The following is a 25,903-nucleotide window of genomic DNA, read 5'->3' on the forward strand; positions in this document are numbered from 1 at the left end:
TTCTTCCGCCATAGGAGTCTCTGGCAGCCCATAGAACCGTATGGTAAAAAGTTGTGAAATTTGGCACACTCATAGAGGCCAGTCTGAGCTGTCACTATAGCAAATTTGGTGCCTCTAACTCAATCCCTCTAGCGCCACCACCTGTCCAAAGTTTCACTCATATTTATGCTTATAACTTTTGACCCCTAAGGGCTAGAAACAAAATTCTTTTTTCATCGGATTCCTTGGCTCAAGCCGATTCGATTTCACCCTATGATGTCATTTTCCGGTATGCAAATTTTCCCGCCATTTTGAATTTTCTGAAAAACCTACTTTTTCGAACTCCTCCTAGGCCGTTGCTCCGATTTTCACGAAAATTGAAACAGATCATCTTCAGAGCATGTTGACAAAAAGTTATGGAATTCAAGTTGATTCGTCCAATCGTTTTCAATAAACGCACAAACAAATTTTACGTGGAGGTTGCAAAAACACACTAAAGGCTATATCTCCGCAACGCTTTATCGTATTCAAACCAACCTTGGTACATGTCATCACAAGCATGACTTGAAGCAACATGCAGCGTTTCGGCGCAGCGCCACCTACCTGTCCGGAGATACGAAAAATGCCTATTTTGGCTTATAACTTCTGAACCGTTTATCCAAAAATCATAAAATTGGTCTCATTAGATTCAGGGCGTCATGCCGAGTCGACTGATATCCAATTTTACCATGTCGGCCATTTTGGATGTCGGCCATTTTGAATTATGTGCAAAAATGCTGTATTTTATGAACGCATGAACAGATTGTTATGAAACTTGGTATGGGTCATCACCACGATGCCCTGAAGTAGCCTGAGAAGTTTCGAAACAGCGCCACCTAGTGGAGAATTTTTTTTTTCAAACGCTTATAACTTTGGGTGTGGTTGACATATTTTGATGGGAGTGTGTTTTTTGGTCTCCTGAATCCTTGCCGACTCCAACGATACCAGACTTGCCAGGTTTTGGCATATGGTTTGCGCAGAGTTGTAATTTAGTGCTTAAAAAACATTTGCTGATATCTTCGAAACCGCTAGTCCGATCGAGACGAAACCAGCCTCAGAAGTTCGGAAACATAGGTCGATAGCTATACGCTAATGCCCAAATCTCAAAATATTGATAGTAAGGGGTAGTAAAATCCAATCAAAGTCAGGTGTCAGTCATTTTTTACGTGTTTTTTCATATAAATGTCTATAACTCCAAAACAAAATGAAATATTTTCACCAAACTTGACACACATATGTATGGGCTCACTACGAGGACACATAAAAAAATTGGTGGGATTGTGCCTCTTGGTGGCGCTATAATAAAACAAAACATGAAATTCCCATTGACTTCAATGCAGTATTACGGTTTAAAATGCTAATGCTATAATTTAAGAATGCATTAGCGTATCGTTACAAAACTCGGTATGTGTCTTCCGCTCCATGTCCTGAAGATACTCAAAAAGTTTCGGGGTAGCGCCACCTTGTGGTCAAAAGTTGTAATAAAATGTACAGAAATGCGAATAACTTTTGATTAAATTAACCCATTGTAATGAAACTGGTCATAATACAGTCAATGGCTCATGCCGAGAACATGGATACCAATTGTGCCATATTTTGCAAACCTATCTGTCCTCCGTCTTGTTATTTGTTAAAAACCTACTTTTTCAAACTCATCCTAGACCGTTTGTCCGATTTTCACCAAAATTGATCCGTATCGTCTTCAGACCATGCTGACAAATAGTTATGGATTTCGGATTGATAGACAAAACAGTTTTCATATACCACTGCAACAGAGTTGAGCCATGATGCAAAAATTACTCTTGAGGCTGTATCTCTGCAATGCTTTGACATATTGACACCAAACTTTGCATGTGTCATTGTCATCTCAATCTGACTAAACCACATCAGTTTCGTAACAGTGACACCTATTGGTCGAAAGTGATAAACCATTAAACCATTATTATTGACTGTATTTAAAATTTGACTGCTATTTTGCCTAAAATCAACTTAATAGGTCCTTAATGGCTCATTGTTGCAGTTGGCTTGAGACTTCCAGCCATGCTGGCATGTCTTGTCTTCTTCTTTGCGCTTGGCCCCGATAATGGCTGCTTGCAGCTATATTTCTGCTTCTTCTTCTTCTTCTTTTTCTTCTTCCGCCATAGGAGTCTCTGGCAGCCCATAGAACCGTATGGTAAAAAGTTGTGAAATTTGGCACACTCATAGAGGCCAGTCTGAGCTGTCACTATAGCAAATTTGGTGCCTCTAACTCAATCCCTCTAGCGCCACCACCTGTCCAAAGTTTCACTCATATTTATGCTTATAACTTTTGACCCCTAAGGGCTAGAAACAAAATTCTTTTTTCATCGGATTCCTTGGCTCAAGCCGATTCGATTTCACCCTATGATGTCATTTTCCGGTATGCAAATTTTCCCGCCATTTTGAATTTTCTGAAAAACCTACTTTTTCGAACTCCTCCTAGGCCGTTGCTCCGATTTTCACGAAAATTGAAACAGATCATCTTCAGAGCATGTTGACAAAAAGTTATGGAATTCAAGTTGATTCGTCCAATCGTTTTCAATAAACGCACAAACAAATTTTACGTGGAGGTTGCAAAAACACACTAAAGGCTATATCTCCGCAACGCTTTATCGTATTCAAACCAACCTTGGTACATGTCATCACAAGCATGACTTGAAGCAACATGCAGCGTTTCGGCGCAGCGCCACCTACCTGTCCGGAGATACGAAAAATGCCTATTTTGGCTTATAACTTCTGAACCGTTTATCCAAAAATCATAAAATTGGTCTCATTAGATTCAGGGCGTCATGCCGAGTCGACTGATATCCAATTTTACCATGTCGGCCATTTTGGATGTCGGCCATTTTGAATTATGTGCAAAAATGCTGTATTTTATGAACGCATGAACAGATTGTTATGAAACTTGGTATGGGTCATCACCACGATGCCCTGAAGTAGCCTGAGAAGTTTCGAAACAGCGCCACCTAGTGGAGAATTTTTTTTTTCAAACGCTTATAACTTTGGGTGTGGTTGACATATTTTGATGGGAGTGTGTTTTTTGGTCTCCTGAATCCTTGCCGACTCCAACGATACCAGACTTGCCAGGTTTCGGCATATGGTTTGCGCAGAGTTGTAATTTAGTGCTTAAAAAACATTTGCTGATATCTTCGAAACCGCTAGTCCGATCGAGACGAAACCAGCCTCAGAAGTTCGGAAACATAGGTCGATAGCTATACGCTAATGCCCAAATCTCAAAATATTGATAGTAAGGGGTAGTAAAATCCAATCAAAGTCAGGTGTCAGTCATTTTTTACGTGTTTTTTCATATAAATGTCTATAACTCCAAAACAAAATGAAATATTTTCACCAAACTTGACACACATATGTATGGGCTCACTACGAGGACACATAAAAAAATTGGTGGGATTGTGCCTCTTGGTGGCGCTATAATAAAACAAAACATGAAATTCCCATTGACTTCAATGCAGTATTACGGTTTAAAATGCTAATGCTATAATTTAAGAATGCACTAGTGTATCATTACAAAACTCGGTATGTGTCTTCCGCTCTATGTCCCGAACATATTCAAAAAGTTTCGGGGCAGCGCCACCTTGTGGTCAAAAGTTGTAATAAAATGTACAAAAATGCTAATAACTTTTGATTAAATTAGCCTATTGTAATGAGACTGGTCATAATACATTCATTGGCTCATGCCGAGAAGATAGATACCAATTTTGCCATATTTTGCAAACATATCTGTGCTCCATCTTGTTATTTGTTAAAAATCTACTTTTTCAAACTCATCCTAGACCGTTTGTCCGATTTTCACCAAAATTGATCCGTATCGTCTTCAGACCATGCTGACAAATAGTTATGGATTTCGGATTGATAGACAAAACAGTTTTCATATACCACTGCAACAGAGTTGAGCCATGATGCAAAAATGACTCTTGAGGCTGTATCTCTGCAATGCTTTGACATATTGACACCAAACTTTGCATGTGTCATTGTCATCTCAATCTGACTAAACCACATCAGTTTCGTAACAGTGACACCTATTGGTCGAAAGTGATAAACCATTAAACCATTATTATTGACTGTATTTAAAATTTGACTGCTATTTTGCCTAAAATCAACTTAATAGGTCCTTAATGGCTCATTGTTGCAGTTGGCTTGAGACTTCCAGCCATGCTGGCATGTCTTGTCTTCTTCTTTGCGCTTGGCCCCGATAATGGCTGCTTGTTATTATTATTATTATTCTTCTTCTTTTTCCGCCATAGGAGTCTCTGGCAGCCCATAGAACCGTATGGTAAAAAGTTGTGAAATTTGGCACACTCATAGAGGCCAGTCTGAGCTGTCACTATAGCAAATTTGGTGCCTCTAACTCAATCCCTCTAGCGCCACCACCTGTCCAAAGTTTCACTCATATTTATGCTTATAACTTTTGACCCCTAAGGGCTAGAAACAAAATTCTTTTTTCATCGGATTCCTTGGCTCAAGCCGATTCGATTTCACCCTATGATGTCATTTTCCGGTATGCAAATTTTCCCGCCATTTTGAATTTTCTGAAAAACCTACTTTTTCGAACTCCTCCTAGGCCGTTGCTCCGATTTTCACGAAAATTGAAACAGATCATCTTCAGAGCATGTTGACAAAAAGTTATGGAATTCAAGTTGATTCGTCCAATCGTTTTCAATAAACGCACAAACAAATTTTACGTGGAGGTTGCAAAAACACACTAAAGGCTATATCTCCGCAACGCTTTATCGTATTCAAACCAACCTTGGTACATGTCATCACAAGCATGACTTGAAGCAACATGCAGCGTTTCGGCGCAGCGCCACCTACCTGTCCGGAGATACGAAAAATGCCTATTTTGGCTTATAACTTCTGAACCGTTTATCCAAAAATCATAAAATTGGTCTCATTAGATTCAGGGTGTCATGCCGAGTCGACTGATATCCAATTTTACCATGTCGGCCATTTTGGATGTCGGCCATTTTGAATTATGTGCAAAAATGCTGTATTTTATGAACGCATGAACAGATTGTTATGAAACTTGGTATGGGTCATCACCACGATGCCCTGAAGTAGCCTGAGAAGTTTCGAAACAGCGCCACCTAGTGGAGAATTTTTTTTTTCAAACGCTTATAACTTTGGGTGTGGTTGACATATTTTGATGGGAGTGTGTTTTTTGGTCTCCTGAATCCTTGCCGACTCCAACGATACCAGACTTGCCAGGTTTCGGCATATGGTTTGCGCAGAGTTGTAATTTAGTGCTTAAAAAACATTTGCTGATATCTTCGAAACCGCTAGTCCGATCGAGACGAAACCAGCCTCAGAAGTTCGGAAACATAGGTCGATAGCTATACGCTAATGCCCAAATCTCAAAATATTGATAGTAAGGGGTAGTAAAATCCAATCAAAGTCAGGTGTCAGTCCTTTTTTACGTGTTTTTTCATATAAATGTCTATAACTCCAAAACAAAATGAGATATTTTCACCAAACTTGACACACATATGTATGGGCTCACTATGAGGACACATAAAAAAATTGGTGGGATTGTGCCTCTTGGTGGCGCTATAATAAAACAAAACATGAAATTCCCATTGACTTCAATGCAGTATTATGGTTTAAAATGCTAATGCTATAATTTACGAATGCATTAGCGTATCGTTACAAAACTCGGTATGTGTCTTCCGCTCCATGTCCTGAAGATACTCAAAAAGTTTCGGGGTAGCGCCACCTTGTGGTCAAAAGTTGTAATAAAATGTACAGAAATGCTAATAACTTTTGATTAAATTAGCCTATTGTAATGAGACTGGTCATAATACAGTCAATGGCTCATGCCGAGAACATGGATACCAATTGTGCCATATTTTGCAAACCTATCTGTCCTCCGTCTTGTTATTTGTTAAAAACCTACTTTTTCAAACTCATCCTAGACCGTTTGTCCGATTTTCACCAAAATTGATCCGTATCGTCTTCAGACCATGCTGACAAATACTTATGGATTTCGGATTGATAGACAAAACAGTTTTCATATACCACTGCAACAGAGTTGAGCCATGATGCAAAAATTACTCTTGAGGCTGTATCTCTGCAATGCTTTGACATATTGACACCAAACTTTGCATGTGTCATTGTCATCTCAATCTGACTAAACCACATCAGTTTCGTAACAGTGACACCTATTGGTCGAAAGTGATAAACCATTAAACCATTATTATTGACTGTATTTAAAATTTGACTGCTATTTTGCCTAAAATCAACTTAATAGGTCCTTAATGGCTCATTGTTGCAGTTGGCTTGAGACTTCCAGCCATGCTGGCATGTCTTGTCTTCTTCTTTGCGCTTGGCCCCGATAATGGCTGCTTGCAGCTATATTTAGGGGCCAAGCACCGAAGGTGCGGAGGCACCTATTGAAATCGTTAGTGTTCCTATTATTAGGGGCCAAGCACCGAAGGTGCGGAGGCACCTATTGAAATCGTTAGTGTTCCTATTATTAGGGGCCAAGCACCGAAGGTGCGGAGGCACCTATTGAAATCGTTAGTGTTCCTATTATTAGGGGCCAAGCACCGAAGGTGCGGAGGCACCTATTGAAATCGTTAGTGTTCCTATTATTATTAGGGGCCAAGCACCGAAGGTGCGGAGGCACCTATTGAAATCGTTAGTGTTCCTATTATTAGGGGCCAAGCACCGAAGGTGCGGAGGCACCTATTGAAATTGTTAGTGTTCCTATTATTAGGGGCCAAGCACCGAAGGTGCGGAGGCACCTATTGAAATTGTTAGTGTTCCTATTATTATTATTCTGCTTCTTCTTCTTCTTCTTTTTCTTCTTCCGCCATAGGAGTCTCTGGCAGCCCATAGAACCGTATGGTAAAAAGTTGTGAAATTTGGCACACTCATAGAGGCCAGTCTGAGCTGTCACTATAGCAAATTTGGTGCCTCTAACTCAATCCCTCTAGCGCCACCACCTGTCCAAAGTTTCACTCATATTTATGCTTATAACTTTTGACCCCTAAGGGCTAGAAACAAAATTCTTTTTTCATCGGATTCCTTGGCTCAAGCCGATTCGATTTCACCCTATGATGTCATTTTCCGGTATGCAAATTTTCCCGCCATTTTGAATTTTCTGAAAAACCTACTTTTTCGAACTCCTCCTAGGCCGTTGCTCCGATTTTCACGAAAATTGAAACAGATCATCTTCAGAGCATGTTGACAAAAAGTTATGGAATTCAAGTTGATTCGTCCAATCGTTTTCAATAAACGCACAAACAAATTTTACGTGGAGGTTGCAAAAACACACTAAAGGCTATATCTCCGCAACGCTTTATCGTATTCAAACCAACCTTGGTACATGTCATCACAAGCATGACTTGAAGCAACATGCAGCGTTTCGGCGCAGCGCCACCTACCTGTCCGGAGATACGAAAAATGCCTATTTTGGCTTATAACTTCTGAACCGTTTATCCAAAAATCATAAAATTGGTCTCATTAGATTCAGGGCGTCATGCCGAGTCGACTGATATCCAATTTTACCATGTCGGCCATTTTGGATGTCGGCCATTTTGAATTATGTGCAAAAATGCTGTATTTTATGAACGCATGAACAGATTGTTATGAAACTTGGTATGGGTCATCACCACGATGCCCTGAAGTAGCCTGAGAAGTTTCGAAACAGCGCCACCTAGTGGAGAATTTTTTTTTTCAAACGCTTATAACTTTGGGTGTGGTTGACATATTTTGATGGGAGTGTGTTTTTTGGTCTCCTGAATCCTTGCCGACTCCAACGATACCAGACTTGCCAGGTTTCGGCATATGGTTTGCGCAGAGTTGTAATTTAGTGCTTAAAAAACATTTGCTGATATCTTCGAAACCGCTAGTCCGATCGAGACGAAACCAGCCTCAGAAGTTCGGAAACATAGGTCGATAGCTATACGCTAATGCCCAAATCTCAAAATATTGATAGTAAGGGGTAGTAAAATCCAATCAAAGTCAGGTGTCAGTCCTTTTTTACGTGTTTTTTCATATAAATGTCTATAACTCCAAAACAAAATGAGATATTTTCACCAAACTTGACACACATATGTATGGGCTCACTATGAGGACACATAAAAAAATTGGTGGGATTGTGCCTCTTGGTGGCGCTATAATAAAACAAAACATGAAATTCCCATTGACTTCAATGCAGTATTATGGTTTAAAATGCTAATGCTATAATTTAAGAATGCATTAGCGTATCGTTACAAAACTCGGTATGTGTCTTCCGCTCCATGTCCTGAAGATACTCAAAAAGTTTCGGGGTAGCGCCACCTTGTGGTCAAAAGTTGTAATAAAATGTACAGAAATGCGAATAACTTTTGATTAAATTAACCCATTGTAATGAAACTGGTCATAATACAGTCAATGGCTCATGCCGAGAACATGGATACCAATTGTGCCATATTTTGCAAACCTATCTGTCCTCCGTCTTGTTATTTGTTAAAAACCTACTTTTTCAAACTCATCCTAGACCGTTTGTCCGATTTTCACCAAAATTGATCCGTATCGTCTTCAGACCATGCTGACAAATAGTTATGGATTTCGGATTGATAGACAAAACAGTTTTCATATACCACTGCAACAGAGTTGAGCCATGATGCAAAAATTACTCTTGAGGCTGTATCTCTGCAATGCTTTGACATATTGACACCAAACTTTGCATGTGTCATTGTCATCTCAATCTGACTAAACCACATCAGTTTCGTAACAGTGACACCTATTGGTCGAAAGTGATAAACCATTAAACCATTATTATTGACTGTATTTAAAATTTGACTGCTATTTTGCCTAAAATCAACTTAATAGGTCCTTAATGGCTCATTGTTGCAGTTGGCTTGAGACTTCCAGCCATGCTGGCATGTCTTGTCTTCTTCTTTGCGCTTGGCCCCGATAATGGCTGCTTGCAGCTATATTTAGGGGCCAAGCACCGAAGGTGCGGAGGCACCTATTGAAATCGTTAGTGTTCCTATTATTATTATTCTGCTTCTTCTTCTTCTTCTTTTTCTTCTTCCGCCATAGGAGTCTCTGGCAGCCCATAGAACCGTATGGTAAAAAGTTGTGAAATTTGGCACACTCATAGAGGCCAGTCTGAGCTGTCACTATAGCAAATTTGGTGCCTCTAACTCAATCCCTCTAGCGCCACCACCTGTCCAAAGTTTCACTCATATTTATGCTTATAACTTTTGACCCCTAAGGGCTAGAAACAAAATTCTTTTTTCATCGGATTCCTTGGCTCAAGCCGATTCGATTTCACCCTATGATGTCATTTTCCGGTATGCAAATTTTCCCGCCATTTTGAATTTTCTGAAAAACCTACTTTTTCGAACTCCTCCTAGGCCGTTGCTCCGATTTTCACGAAAATTGAAACAGATCATCTTCAGAGCATGTTGACAAAAAGTTATGGAATTCAAGTTGATTCGTCCAATCGTTTTCAATAAACGCACAAACAAATTTTACGTGGAGGTTGCAAAAACACACTAAAGGCTATATCTCCGCAACGCTTTATCGTATTCAAACCAACCTTGGTACATGTCATCACAAGCATGACTTGAAGCAACATGCAGCGTTTCGGCGCAGCGCCACCTACCTGTCCGGAGATACGAAAAATGCCTATTTTGGCTTATAACTTCTGAACCGTTTATCCAAAAATCATAAAATTGGTCTCATTAGATTCAGGGCGTCATGCCGAGTCGACTGATATCCAATTTTACCATGTCGGCCATTTTGGATGTCGGCCATTTTGAATTATGTGCAAAAATGCTGTATTTTATGAACGCATGAACAGATTGTTATGAAACTTGGTATGGGTCATCACCACGATGCCCTGAAGTAGCCTGAGAAGTTTCGAAACAGCGCCACCTAGTGGAGAATTTTTTTTTTCAAACGCTTATAACTTTGGGTGTGGTTGACATATTTTGATGGGAGTGTGTTTTTTGGTCTCCTGAATCCTTGCCGACTCCAACGATACCAGACTTGCCAGGTTTCGGCATATGGTTTGCGCAGAGTTGTAATTTAGTGCTTAAAAAACATTTGCTGATATCTTCGAAACCGCTAGTCCGATCGAGACGAAACCAGCCTCAGAAGTTCGGAAACATAGGTCGATAGCTATACGCTAATGCCCAAATCTCAAAATATTGATAGTAAGGGGTAGTAAAATCCAATCAAAGTCAGGTGTCAGTCATTTTTTACGTGTTTTTTCATATAAATGTCTATAACTCCAAAACAAAATGAAATATTTTCACCAAACTTGACACACATATGTATGGGCTCACTACGAGGACACATAAAAAAATTGGTGGGATTGTGCCTCTTGGTGGCGCTATAATAAAACAAAACATGAAATTCCCATTGACTTCAATGCAGTATTACGGTTTAAAATGCTAATGCTATAATTTAAGAATGCACTAGTGTATCATTACAAAACTCGGTATGTGTCTTCCGCTCTATGTCCCGAAGATATTCAAAAAGTTTCGGGGCAGCGCCACCTTGTGGTCAAAAGTTGTAATAAAATGTACAGAAATGCGAATAACTTTTGATTAAATTAGCCTATTGTAATGAAACTGGTCATAATACAGTCAATGGCTCATGCCGAGAACATGGATACCAATTGTGCCATATTTTGCAAACCTATCTGTCCTCCGTCTTGTTATTTGTTAAAAACCTACTTTTTCAAACTCATCCTAGACCGTTTGTCCGATTTTCACCAAAATTGATCCGTATCGTCTTCAGACCATGCTGACAAATACTTATGGATTTCGGATTGATAGACAAAACAGTTTTCATATACCACTGCAACAGAGTTGAGCCATGATGCAAAAATTACTCTTGAGGCTGTATCTCTGCAATGCTTTGACATATTGACACCAAACTTTGCATGTGTCATTGTCATCTCAATCTGACTAAACCACATCAGTTTCGTAACAGTGACACCTATTGGTCGAAAGTGATAAACCATTAAACCATTATTATTGACTGTATTTAAAATTTGACTGCTATTTTGCCTAAAATCAACTTAATAGGTCCTTAATGGCTCATTGTTGCAGTTGGCTTGAGACTTCCAGCCATGCTGGCATGTCTTGTCTTCTTCTTTGCGCTTGGCCCCGATAATGGCTGCTTGTTATTATTCTGCTTCTTCTTCTTCTTCTTCTTCTTTTTCTTTTTCTTCCGCCATAGGAGTCTCTGGCAGCCCATAGAACCGTATGGTAAAAAGTTGTGAAATTTGGCACACTCATAGAGGCCAGTCTGAGCTGTCACTATAGCAAATTTGGTGCCTCTAACTCAATCCCTCTAGCGCCACCACCTGTCCAAAGTTTCACTCATATTTATGCTTATAACTTTTGACCCCTAAGGGCTAGAAACAAAATTCTTTTTTCATCGGATTCCTTGGCTCAAGCCGATTCGATTTCACCCTATGATGTCATTTTCCGGTATGCAAATTTTCCCGCCATTTTGAATTTTCTGAAAAACCTACTTTTTCGAACTCCTCCTAGGCCGTTGCTCCGATTTTCACGAAAATTGAAACAGATCATCTTCAGAGCATGTTGACAAAAAGTTATGGAATTCAAGTTGATTCGTCCAATCGTTTTCAATAAACGCACAAACAAATTTTACGTGGAGGTTGCAAAAACACACTAAAGGCTATATCTCCGCAACGCTTTATCGTATTCAAACCAACCTTGGTACATGTCATCACAAGCATGACTTGAAGCAACATGCAGCGTTTCGGCGCAGCGCCACCTACCTGTCCGGAGATACGAAAAATGCCTATTTTGGCTTATAACTTCTGAACCGTTTATCCAAAAATCATAAAATTGGTCTCATTAGATTCAGGGCGTCATGCCGAGTCGACTGATATCCAATTTTACCATGTCGGCCATTTTGGATGTCGGCCATTTTGAATTATGTGCAAAAATGCTGTATTTTATGAACGCATGAACGGATTGTTATGAAACTTGGTATGGGTCATCACCACGATGCCCTGAAGTAGCCTGAGAAGTTTCGAAACAGCGCCACCTAGTGGAGAATTTTTTTTTTCAAACGCTTATAACTTTGGGTGTGGTTGACATATTTTGATGGGAGTGTGTTTTTTGGTCTCCTGAATCCTTGCCGACTCCAACGATACCAGACTTGCCAGGTTTCGGCATATGGTTTGCGCAGAGTTGTAATTTAGTGCTTAAAAAACATTTGCTGATATCTTCGAAACCGCTAGTCCGATCGAGACGAAACCAGCCTCAGAAGTTCGGAAACATAGGTCGATAGCTATACGCTAATGCCCAAATCTCAAAATATTGATAGTAAGGGGTAGTAAAATCCAATCAAAGTCAGGTGTCAGTCATTTTTTACGTGTTTTTTCATATAAATGTCTATAACTCCAAAACAAAATGAAATATTTTCACCAAACTTGACACACATATGTATGGGCTCACTACGAGGACACATAAAAAAATTGGTGGGATTGTGCCTCTTGGTGGCGCTATAATAAAACAAAACATGAAATTCCCATTGACTTCAATGCAGTATTACGGTTTAAAATGCTAATGCTATAATTTAAGAATGCACTAGTGTATCGTTACAAAACTCGGTATGTGTCTTCCGCTCTATGTCCCGAAGATATTCAAAAAGTTTCGGGGCAGCGCCACCTTGTGCTCAAAAGTTGTAATAAAATGTACAAAAATGCTAATAACTTTTGATTAAATTAGCCTATTGTAATGAGACTGGTCATAATACATTCATTGGCTCATGCCGAGAAGATAGATACCAATTTTGCCATATTTTGCAAACATATCTGTGCTCCATCTTGTTATTTGTTAAAAATCTACTTTTTCAAACTCATCCTAGACCGTTTGTCCGATTTTCACCAAAAATTGATCCGTATCGTCTTCAGACCATGCTGACAAATACTTATGGATTTCGGATTGATAGACAAAACAGTTTTCATATACCACTGCAACAGAGTTGAGCCATGATGCAAAAATTACTCTTGAGGCTGTATCTCTGCAATGCTTTGACATATTGACACCAAACTTTGCATGTGTCATTGTCATCTCAATCTGACTAAACCACATCAGTTTCGTAACAGTGACACCTATTGGTCGAAAGTGATAAACCATTAAACCATTATTATTGACTGTATTTAAAATTTGACTGCTATTTTGCCTAAAATCAACTTAATAGGTCCTTAATGGCTCATTGTTGCAGTTGGCTTGAGACTTCCAGCCATGCTGGCATGTCTTGTCTTCTTCTTTGCGCTTGTTAGGGGCCAAGCACCGAAGGTGCGGAGGCACCTATTGAAATTGTTAGTGTTCCTATTATTATTAGGGGCCAAGCACCGAAGGTGCGGAGGCACCTATTGAAATTGTTAGTGTTCCTATTATTATTATTCTGCTTCTTCTTCTTCCGCCATAGGAGTCTCTGGCAGCCCATAGAACCGTATGGTAAAAAGTTGTGAAATTTGGCACACTCATAGAGGCCAGTCTGAGCTGTCACTATAGCAAATTTGGTGCCTCTAACTCAATCCCTCTAGCGCCACCACCTGTCCAAAGTTTCACTCATATTTATGCTTATAACTTTTGACCCCTAAGGGCTAGAAACAAAATTCTTTTTTCATCGGATTCCTTGGCTCAAGCCGATTCGATTTCACCCTATGATGTCATTTTCCGGTATGTAAATTTTCCCGCCATTTTGAATTTTCTGAAAAACCTACTTTTTCAAACTCCTCCTAGGCCGTTGCTCCGATTTTCACGAAAATTGAAACAGATCATCTTCAGAGCATGTTGACAAAAAGTTATGGAATTCAAGTTGATTCGTCCAATCGTTTTCAATAAACGCACAAACAAATTTTACGTGGAGGTTGCAAAAACACACTAAAGGCTATATCTCCGCAACGCTTTATCGTATTCAAACCAACCTTGGTACATGTCATCACAAGCATGACTTGAAGCAACATGCAGCGTTTCGGCGCAGCGCCACCTACCTGTCCGGAGATACGAAAAATGCCTATTTTGGCTTATAACTTCTGAACCGTTTATCCAAAAATCATAAAATTGGTCTCATTAGATTCAGGGCGTCATGCCGAGTCGACTGATATCCAATTTTACCATGTCGGCCATTTTGGATGTCGGCCATTTTGAATTATGTGCAAAAATGCTGTATTTTATGAACGCATGAACAGATTGTTATGAAACTTGGTATGGGTCATCACCACGATGCCCTGAAGTAGCCTGAGAAGTTTCGAAACAGCGCCACCTAGTGGAGAATTTTTTTTTTCAAACGCTTATAACTTTGGGTGTGGTTGACATATTTTGATGGGAGTGTGTTTTTTGGTCTCCTGAATCCTTGCCGACTCCAACGATACCAGACTTGCCAGGTTTCGGCATATGGTTTGCGCAGAGTTGTAATTTAGTGCTTAAAAAACATTTGCTGATATCTTCGAAACCGCTAGTCCGATCGAGACGAAACCAGCCTCAGAAGTTCGGAAACATAGGTCGATAGCTATACGCTAATGCCCAAATCTCAAAATATTGATAGTAAGGGGTAGTAAAATCCAATCAAAGTCAGGTGTCAGTCATTTTTTACGTGTTTTTTCATATAAATGTCTATAACTCCAAAACAAAATGAAATATTTTCACCAAACTTGACACACATATGTATGGGCTCACTACGAGGACACATAAAAAAATTGGTGGGATTGTGCCTCTTGGTGGCGCTATAATAAAACAAAACATGAAATTCCCATTGACTTCAATGCAGTATTACGGTTTAAAATGCTAATGCTATAATTTAAGAATGCACTAGTGTATCGTTACAAAACTCGGTATGTGTCTTCCGCTCTATGTCCCGAAGATATTCAAAAAGTTTCGGGGCAGCGCCACCTTGTGGTCAAAAGTTGTAATAAAATGTACAAAAATGCTAATAACTTTTGATTAAATTAGCCTATTGTAATGAGACTGGTCATAATACATTCATTGGCTCATGCCGAGAAGATAGATACCAATTTTGCCATATTTTGCAAACATATCTGTGCTCCATCTTGTTATTTGTTAAAAATCTACTTTTTCAAACTCATCCTAGACCGTTTGTCCGATTTTCACCAAAATTGATCCGTATCGTCTTCAGACCATGCTGACAAATACTTATGGATTTCGGATTGATAGACAAAACAGTTTTCATATACCACTGCAACAGAGTTGAGCCATGATGCAAAAATGACTCTTGAGGCTGTATCTCTGCAATGCTTTGACATATTGACACCAAACTTTGCATGTGTCATTGTCATCTCAATCTGACTAAACCACATCAGTTTCGTAACAGTGACACCTATTGGTCGAAAGTGATAAACCATTAAACCATTATTATTGACTGTATTTAAAATTTGACTGCTATTTTGCCTAAAATCAACTTAATAGGTCCTTAATGGCTCATTGTTGCAGTTGGCTTGAGACTTCCAGCCATGCTGGCATGTCTTGTCTTCTTCTTTGCGCTTGGCCCCGATAATGGCTGCTTGCAGCTATATTTATTATTCTGCTTCTTCTTCTTCTTCTTCTTCTTCTTCTTCTTCTTCTTCCGCCATAGGAGTCTCTGGCAGCCCATAGAACCGTATGGTAAAAAGTTGTGAAATTTGGCACACTCATAGAGGCCAGTCTGTGCTGTCACTATAGCAAATTTGGTGCCTCTAACTCAATCCCTCTAGCGCCACCACCTGTCCAAAGTTTCACTCATATTTATGCTTATAACTTTTGACCCCTAAGGGCTAGAAACAAAATTCTTTTTTCATCGGATTCCTTGGCTCAAGCCGATTCGATTTCACCCTATGATGTCATTTTCCGGTATGCAAATTTTCCCGCCATTTTGAATTTTCTGAAAAACCTACTTTTTCGAACTCCTCCTAGGCCGTTGCTCCGATTTTCACGAAAATTGAAACAGATCATCTTCAGAGCATGTTGACAAAAAGTTATGGAATTCAAGTTGATTCGTCCAATCGTTTTCAATAAACGCACAAACAAATTTTACGTGGAGGTTGCAAAAACACACTAAAGGCTATATCTCCGCAACGCTTTATCGTATTCAAACCAACCTTGGTACATGTCATCACAAGCATGACTTGAAGCAACATGCAGCGTTTCGGCGCAGCGCCACCTACCTGTCCGGAGATACGAAAAATGCCTATTTTGGCTTATAACTTCTGAACCGTTTATCCAAAAATCATAAAATTGGTCTCATTAGATTCAGGGCGTCATGCCGAGTCGACTGATATCCAATTTTGCCATGTCGGCCATTTTGGATGTCGGCCATTTTGAATTATGTGCAAAAATGCTGTATTTTATGAACGCATGAACAGATTGTTATGAAACTTGGTATGGGTCATCACCACGATGCCCTGAAGTAGCCTGAGAAGTTTCGAAACAGCGCCACCTAGTGGAGAATTTTTTTTTTCAAACGCTTATAACTTTGGGTGTGGTTGACATATTTTGATGGGAGTGTGTTTTTTGGTCTCCTGAATCCTTGCCGACTCCAACGATACCAGACTTGCCAGGTTTCGGCATATGGTTTGCGCAGAGTTGTAATTTAGTGCTTAAAAAACATTTGCTGATATCTTCGAAACCGCTAGTCCGATCGAGACGAAACCAGCCTCAGAAGTTCGGAAACATAGGTCGATAGCTATACGCTAATGCCCAAATCTCAAAATATTGATAGTAAGGGGTAGTAAAATCCAATCAAAGTCAGGTGTCAGTCATTTTTTACGTGTTTTTTCATATAAATGTCTATAACTCCAAAACAAAATGAAATATTTTCACCAAACTTGACACACATATGTATGGGCTCACTACGAGGACACATAAAAAAATTGGTGGGATTGTGCCTCTTGGTGGCGCTATAATAAAACAAAACATGAAATTCCCATTGACTTCAATGCAGTATTGCGGTTTAAAATGCTAATGCTATAATTTAAGAATGCACTAGTGTATCGTTACAAAACTCGGTATGTGTCTTCCGCTCTATGTCCCGAAGATATTCAAAAAGTTTCGGGGCAGCGCCACCTTGTGGTCAAAAGTTGTAATAAAATGTACAAAAATGCTAATAACTTTTGATTAAATTAGCCTATTGTAATGAGACTGGTCATAATACATTCATTGGCTCATGCCGAGAAGATAGATACCAATTTTGCCATATTTTGCAAACATATCTGTGCTCCATCTTGTTATTTGTTAAAAATCTACTTTTTCAAACTCATCCTAGACCGTTTGTCCGATTTTCACCAAAATTGATCCGTATCGTCTTCAGACCATGCTGACAAATACTTATGGATTTCGGATTGATAGACAAAACAGTTTTCATATACCACTGCAACAGAGTTGAGCCATGATGCAAAAATTACTCTTGAGGCTGTATCTCTGCAATGCTTTGACATATTGACACCAAACTTTGCATGTGTCATTGTCATCTCAATCTGACTAAACCACATCAGTTTCGTAACAGTGACACCTATTGGTCGAAAGTGATAAACCATTAAACCATTATTATTGACTGTATTTAAAATTTGACTGCTATTTTGCCTAAAATCAACTTAATAGGTCCTTAATGGCTCATTGTTGCAGTTGGCTTGAGACTTCCAGCCATGCTGGCATGTCTTGTCTTCTTCTTTGCGCTTGGCCCCGATAATGGCTGCTTGCAGCTATATTTTAAAATTGTACTGCTTTTTTGCCTAAAATCAACTTAAGTCTTTAATGGCTCATTGTTGCAGTTGGTCTTACACTCCCAGCTAGCTATGCTGGCATGTCTTAGGGTCTTCTTTTCGCTTGGCCCCGACAATTGCTGCTTGTTATTATTCTGCTTCTTCTTCCGCCATAGGAGTCTCTGGCAGCCCATAGAACCGTATGGTAAAAAGTTGTGAAATTTGGCACACTCATAGAGGCCAGTCTGAGCTGTCACTATAGCAAATTTGGTGCCTCTAACTCAATCCCTCTAGCGCCACCACCTGTCCAAAGTTTCACTCATATTTATGCTTATAACTTTTGACCCCTAAGGGCTAGAAACAAAATTCTTTTTTCATCGGATTCCTTGGCTCAAGCCGATTCGATTTCACCCTATGATGTCATTTTCCGGTATGCAAATTTTCCCGCCATTTTGAATTTTCTGAAAAACCTACTTTTTCGAACTCCTCCTAGGCCGTTGCTCTGATTTTCACGAAAATTGAAACAGATCATCTTCAGAGCATGTTGACAAAAAGTTATGGAATTCAAGTTGATTCGTCCAATCGTTTTCAATAAACGCACAAACAAATTTTACGTGGAGGTTGCAAAAACACACTAAAGGCTATATCTCCGCAACGCTTTATCGTATTCAAACCAACCTTGGTACATGTCATCACAAGCATGACTTGAAGCAACATGCAGCGTTTCGGCGCAGCGCCACCTACCTGTCCGGAGATACGAAAAATGCCTATTTTGGCTTATAACTTCTGAACCGTTTATCCAAAAATCATAAAATTGGTCTCATTAGATTCAGGGCGTCATGCCGAGTCGACTGATATCCAATTTTACCATGTCGGCCATTTTGGATGTCGGCCATTTTGAATTATGTGCAAAAATGCTGTATTTTATGAACGCATGAACGGATTGTTATGAAACTTGGTATGGGTCATCACCACGATGCCCTGAAGTAGCCTGAGAAGTTTCGAAACAGCGCCACCTAGTGGAGAATTTTTTTTTTCAAACGCTTATAACTTTGGGTGTGGTTGACATATTTTGATGGGAGTGTGTTTTTTGGTCTCCTGAATCCTTGCCGACTCCAACGATACCAGACTTGCCAGGTTTCGGCATATGGTTTGCGCAGAGTTGTAATTTAGTGCTTAAAAAACATTTGCTGATATCTTCGAAACCGCTAGTCCGATCGAGACGAAACCAGCCTCAGAAGTTCGGAAACATAGGTCGATAGCTATACGCTAATGCCCAAATCTCAAAATATTGATAGTAAGGGGTAGTAAAATCCAATCAAAGTCAGGTGTCAGTCATTTTTTACGTGTTTTTTCATATAAATGTCTATAACTCCAAAACAAAATGAAATATTTTCACCAAACTTGACACACATATGTATGGGCTCACTACGAGGACACATAAAAAAATTGGTGGGATTGTGCCTCTTGGTGGCGCTATAATAAAACAAAACATGAAATTCCCATTGACTTCAATGCAGTATTACGGTTTAAAATGCTAATGCTATAATTTAAGAATGCACTAGTGTATCATTACAAAACTCGGTATGTGTCTTCCGCTCTATGTCCCGAAGATATTCAAAAAGTTTCGGGGCAGCGCCACCTTGTGGTCAAAAGTTGTAATAAAATGTACAAAAATGCTAATAACTTTTGATTAAATTAGCCTATTGTAATGAGACTGGTCATAATACATTCATTGGCTCATGCCGAGAAGATAGATACCAATTTTGCCATATTTTGCAAACATATCTGTGCTCCATCTTGTTATTTGTTAAAAATCTACTTTTTCAAACTCATCCTAGACCGTTTGTCCGATTTTCACCAAAATTGATCCGTATCGTCTTCAGACCATGCTGACAAATACTTATGGATTTCGGATTGATAGACAAAACAGTTTTCATATACCACTGCAACAGAGTTGAGCCATGATGCAAAAATTACTCTTGAGGCTGTATCTCTGCAATGCTTTGACATATTGACACCAAACTTTGCATGTGTCATTGTCATCTCAATCTGACTAAACCACATCAGTTTCGTAACAGTGACACCTATTGGTCGAAAGTGATAAACCATTAAACCATTATTATTGACTGTATTTAAAATTTGACTGCTATTTTGCCTAAAATCAACTTAATAGGTCCTTAATGGCTCATTGTTGCAGTTGGCTTGAGACTTCCAGCCATGCTGGCATGTCTTGTCTTCTTCTTTGCGCTTGGCCCCGATAATGGCTGCTTGCAGCTATATTTATTATTCTGCTTCTTCTTCTTCTTCTTCTTCTTCTTCTTCTTCTTCCGCCATAGGAGTCTCTGGCAGCCCATAGAACCGTATGGTAAAAAGTTGTGAAATTTGGCACACTCATAGAGGCCAGTCTGAGCTGTCACTATAGCAAATTTGGTGCCTCTAACTCAATCCCTCTAGCGCCACCACCTGTCCAAAGTTTCACTCATATTTATGCTTATAACTTTTGACCCCTAAGGGCTAGAAACAAAATTCTTTTTTCATCGGATTCCTTGGCTCAAGCCGATTCGATTTCACCCTATGATGTCATTTTCCGGTATGCAAATTTTCCCGCCATTTTGAATTTTCTGAAAAACCTACTTTTTCGAACTCCTCCTAGGCCGTTGCTCCGATTTTCACGAAAATTGAAACAGATAATCTTCAGAGCATGTTGACAAAAAGTTATGGAATTCAAGTTGATTCGTCCAATCGTTTTCAATAAACGCACAAACAAATTTTACGTGGAGGTTGCAAAAACACACTAAAGGCTATATCTCCGCAACGCTTTATCGTATTCAAACCAACCTTGGTACATGTCATCACAAGCATGACTTGAAGCAACATGCAGCGTTTCGGCGCAGCGCCACCTACCTGTCCGGAGATACGAAAAATGCCTATTTTGGCTTATAACTTCTGAACCGTTTATCCAAAAATCATAAAATTGGTCTCATTAGATTCAGGGCGTCATGCCGAGTCGACTGATATCCAATTTTACCATGTCGGCCATTTTGGATGTCGGCCATTTTGAATTATGTGCAAAAATGCTGTATTTTATGAACGCATGAACAGATTGTTATGAAACTTGGTATGGGTCATCACCACGATGCCCTGAAGTAGCCTGAGAAGTTTCGAAACAGCGCCACCTAGTGGAGAAATTTTTTTTTCAAACGCTTATAACTTTGGGTGTGGTTGACATATTTTGATGGGAGTGTGTTTTTTGGTCTCCTGAATCCTTGCCGACTCCAACGATACCAGACTTGCCAGGTTTCGGCATATGGTTTGCGCAGAGTTGTAATTTAGTGCTTAAAAAACATTTGCTGATATCTTCGAAACCGCTAGTCCGATCGAGACGAAACCAGCCTCAGAAGTTCGGAAACATAGGTCGATAGCTATATGCTAATGCCCAAATCTCAAAATATTGATAGTAAGGGGTAGTAAAATCCAATCAAAGTCAGGTGTCAGTCATTTTTTACGTGTTTTTTCATATAAATGTCTATAACTCCAAAACAAAATGAAATATTTTCACCAAACTTGACACACATATGTATGGGCTCACTACGAGGACACATAAAAAAATTGGTGGGATTGTGCCTCTTGGTGGCGCTATAATAAAACAAAACATGAAATTCCCATTGACTTCAATGCAGTATTACGGTTTAAAATGCTAATGCTATAATTTAAGAATGCACTAGTGTATCGTTACAAAACTCGGTATGTGTCTTCCGCTCTATGTCCCGAAGATATTCAAAAAGTTTCGGGGCAGCGCCACCTTGTGGTCAAAAGTTGTAATAAAATGTACAAAAATGCTAATAACTTTTGATTAAATTAGCCTATTGTAATGAGACTGGTCATAATACATTCATTGGCTCATGCCGAGAAGATAGATACCAATTTTGCCATATTTTGCAAACATATCTGTGCTCCATCTTGTTATTTGTTAAAAATCTACTTTTTCAAACTCATCCTAGACCGTTTGTCCGATTTTCACCAAAATTGATCCGTATCGTCTTCAGACCATGCTGACAAATACTTATGGATTTCGGATTGATAGACAAAACAGTTTTCATATACCACTGCAACAAAGTTGAGCCATGATGCAAAAATTACTCTTGAGGCTGTATCTCTGCAATGCTTTGACATATTGACACCAAACTTTGCATGTGTCATTGTCATCTCAATCTGACTAAACCACATCAGTTTCGTAACAGTGACACCTATTGGTCGAAAGTGATAAACCATTAAACCATTATTATTGACTGTATTTAAAATTTGACTGCTATTTTGCCTAAAATCAACTTAATAGGTCCTTAATGGCTCATTGTTGCAGTTGGCTTGAGACTTCCAGCCATGCTGGCATGTCTTGTCTTCTTCTTTGCGCTTGGCCCCGATAATGGCTGCTTGTTCTGCTTCTTCTTCTTCTTCCGCCATAGGAGTCTCTGGCAGCCCATAGAACCGTATGGTAAAAAGTTGTGAAATTTGGCACACTCATAGAGGCCAGTCTGAGCTGTCACTATAGCAAATTTGGTGCCTCTAACTCAATCCCTCTAGCGCCACCACCTGTCCAAAGTTTCACTCATATTTATGCTTATAACTTTTGACCCCTAAGGGCTAGAAACAAAATTCTTTTTTCATCGGATTCCTTGGCTCAAGCCGATTCGATTTCACCCTATGATGTCATTTTCCGGTATGCAAATTTTCCCGCCATTTTGAATTTTCTGAAAAACCTACTTTTTCAAACTCCTCCTAGGCCGTTGCTCCGATTTTCATGAAAATTGAAACAGATCATCTTCAGAGCATGTTGACAAAAAGTTATGGAATTCAAGTTGCTTCGTCCAATCGTTTTCAATAAACGCACAAACAAATTTTACGTGGAGGTTGCAAAAACACACTAAAGGCTATATCTCCGCAACGCTTTATCGTATTCAAACCAACCTTGGTACATGTCATCACAAGCATGACTTGAAGCAACATGCAGCGTTTCGGCGCAGCGCCACCTACCTGTCCGGAGATACGAAAAATGCCTATTTTGGCTTATAACTTCTGAACCGTTTATCCAAAAATCATAAAATTGGTCTCATTAGATTCAGGGCGTCATGCCGAGTCGACTGATATCCAATTTTACCATGTCGGCCATTTTGGATGTCGGCCATTTTGAATTATGTGCAAAAATGCTGTATTTTATGAACGCATGAACAGATTGTTATGAAACTTGGTATGGGTCATCACCACGATGCCCTGAAGTAGCCTGAGAAGTTTCGAAACAGCGCCACCTAGTGGAGAATTTTTTTTTTCAAACGCTTATAACTTTGGGTGTGGTTGACATATTTTGATGGGAGTGTGTTTTTTGGTCTCCTGAATCCTTGCCAACTCCAACGATACCAGACTTGCCAGGTTTCGGCATATGGTTTGCGCAGAGTTGTAATTTAGTGCTTAAAAAACATTTGCTGATATCTTCGAAACCGCTAGTCCGATCGAGACGAAACCAGCCTCAGAAGTTCGGAAACATAGGTCGATAGCTATACGCTAATGCCCAAATCTCAAAATATTGATAGTAAGGGGTAGTAAAATCCAATCAAAGTCAGGTGTCAGTCATTTTTTACGTGTTTTTTCATATAAATGTCTATAACTCCAAAACAAAATGAAATATTTTCACCAAACTTGACACACATATGTATGGGCTCACTACGAGGACACATAAAAAAATTGGTGGGATTGTGCCTCTTGGTGGCGCTATAATAAAACAAAACATGAAATTCCCATTGACTTCAATGCAGTATTACGGTTTAAAATGCTAATGCTATAATTTAAGAATGCACTAGTGTATCATTACAAAACTCGGTATGTGTCTTCCGCTCTATGTCCCGAAGATATTCAAAAAGTTTCGGGGCAGCGCCACCTTGTGGTCAAAAGTTGTAATAAAATGTACAAAAATGCTAATAACTTTTGATTAAATTAGCCTATTGTAATGAGACTGGTCATAATACATTCATTGGCTCATGCCGAGAAGATAGATACCAATTTTGCCATATTTTGCAAACATATCTGTGCTCCATCTTGTTATTTGTTAAAAATCTACTTTTTCAAACTCATCCTAGACCGTTTGTCCGATTTTCACCAAAATTGATCCGTATCGTCTTCAGACCATGCTGACAAATACTTATGGATTTCGGATTGATAGACAAAACAGTTTTCATATACCACTGCAACAGAGTTGAGCCATGATGCAAAAATTACTCTTGAGGCTGTATCTCTGCAATGCTTTGACATATTGACACCAAACTTTGCATGTGTCATTGTCATCTCAATCTGACTAAACCACATCAGTTTCGTAACAGTGACACCTATTGGTCGAAAGTGATAAACCATTAAACCATTATTATTGACTGTATTTAAAATTTGACTGCTATTTTGCCTAAAATCAACTTAATAGGTCCTTAATGGCTCATTGTTGCAGTTGGCTTGAGACTTCCAGCCATGCTGGCATGTCTTGTCTTCTTCTTTGCGCTTGGCCCCGATAATGGCTGCTTGCAGCTATATTTAGGGGCCAAGCACCGAAGGTGCGGAGGCACCTATTGAAACCGTTGTCGCACTTTCTTCTTCCGCCATGGAGGTCTATGGCAGCCCATAGAACCGTTTGCGGGAAAGTTGTAACGATTTGACATTCTGATAGAGGGCAGTCCCAACATTAAATACACCAATTTTGGTGTCTCCAACTCAATCCCTCTAGCGCCACCACCTGTCCAAAGTTGCACTCATGTTTATGCTAATAACTTTTGAACCTTAAGGGCTAGAAACAAAATTCTTGTTTCCTCAGATTTCTGAGCTCCTGCCAATCCGAAAGCACCCTATGACGTCATTTCCGACATTATATGTTTCCCGCCATTTTGAATTTCCCCAAAATCCTACTTTTGCGAACTCGTCCTAGACTGTTCGTCTGATTTGCACGAAAATTGAACCAGATCATCTGCAGCCAGTGTCGACAAAAAGTTATGGAATTCAAGTTGATTCGTCAAATCTTTTCCGTTAAACGCGCAAACAAATTTTACGTAGCGCTTGCAAAAACAGACGTATGGCTGTATCTCCGCAACGCTTTATCGTATTCAGACCAAACTTGGTACATGTTGGCACAAGCATGTCTTGAGGCAACCTGCTGCGTTTCGGCGCAGCGCCACCTACTGGCCCGGAGATAGGAAAAATGGATATTTTTGCTTTTTTTTGCTGAACCGTTTGCCCAAAAATCACAAAAGTGGTCTCGTCAGATTCGAGACGTCATGCCGAGTCAACTGATGTCCAATTTTACCATGTCGGCCATTTTGGCTGTCGGCCATCTTGAATTATGTGCCAAAATGCTGTATTTTATGAACGCATGAACGGATTGTTACGGAACTCGGCATGGGTCATCACCACGATGCCCTGAAGTACCCTGAGAAGTTTCGAAACAGCGCCACCTAGTTGAGATTTTTTTTAAAAAGTGCTTATAACTTTGGGTGTGGTTGACTTATTTTCACGCGACTCATCTCCTTAGACTCCTGAATCGTTGCAGAGTCCAACGATACCACACTTGCCAGGTTTCGGCGTATGGTTTGTGCACCGTTGTAATTTAGCGCTTTAAGAAAATTAGCCGATATCTTCGAAACCACTGGTCCGATCGAGACGAAACCAGCGTCAGAAGTTCGGAAACATAGGTCGCTAGGCACAGTCGTGAGGCCAAATCTCAAAATTTTGATAGTAAGGGGTAGTAAAATCCAATCAAAGTCAAGCGTCAGGCTGAAACCCTATTGGAACTGTTCATTTCCCCATGATGCATCATTTTCCAGCTAAAACTGCTCGGGCAGACCAAACCGTAAGTCGTAGAGACTTGAAACTTTCAGGGCTGGTAGTACTCACAACCACTGCAGACGTCACCGAAGCCCGCCCCGATCGGCCTGACGGGGGCGCTACAGCGATCAAAAGTGCGAAACGGCGACCAAAAGTACGAAACGGCTCATAACTCCTCAACCGTAAGGCTTAGCCTCGAGTGTCTTATATTGCTGGAATCCTTGGCTCGAGACGGACAAAATGCATGCCCCGGATTGGCTCGGAATAGTGGGAAAAAATTCGGGTATTTCGGGTTTTTTGCAAAACCTACTTTTG

The sequence above is a fragment of the Pseudorasbora parva genome, unplaced genomic scaffold, assembly GCF_024679245.1.
Source record: "Pseudorasbora parva isolate DD20220531a unplaced genomic scaffold, ASM2467924v1 scaffold_31, whole genome shotgun sequence".
NCBI classification, from domain to species: Eukaryota; Metazoa; Chordata; class Actinopteri; order Cypriniformes; family Gobionidae; genus Pseudorasbora; species Pseudorasbora parva.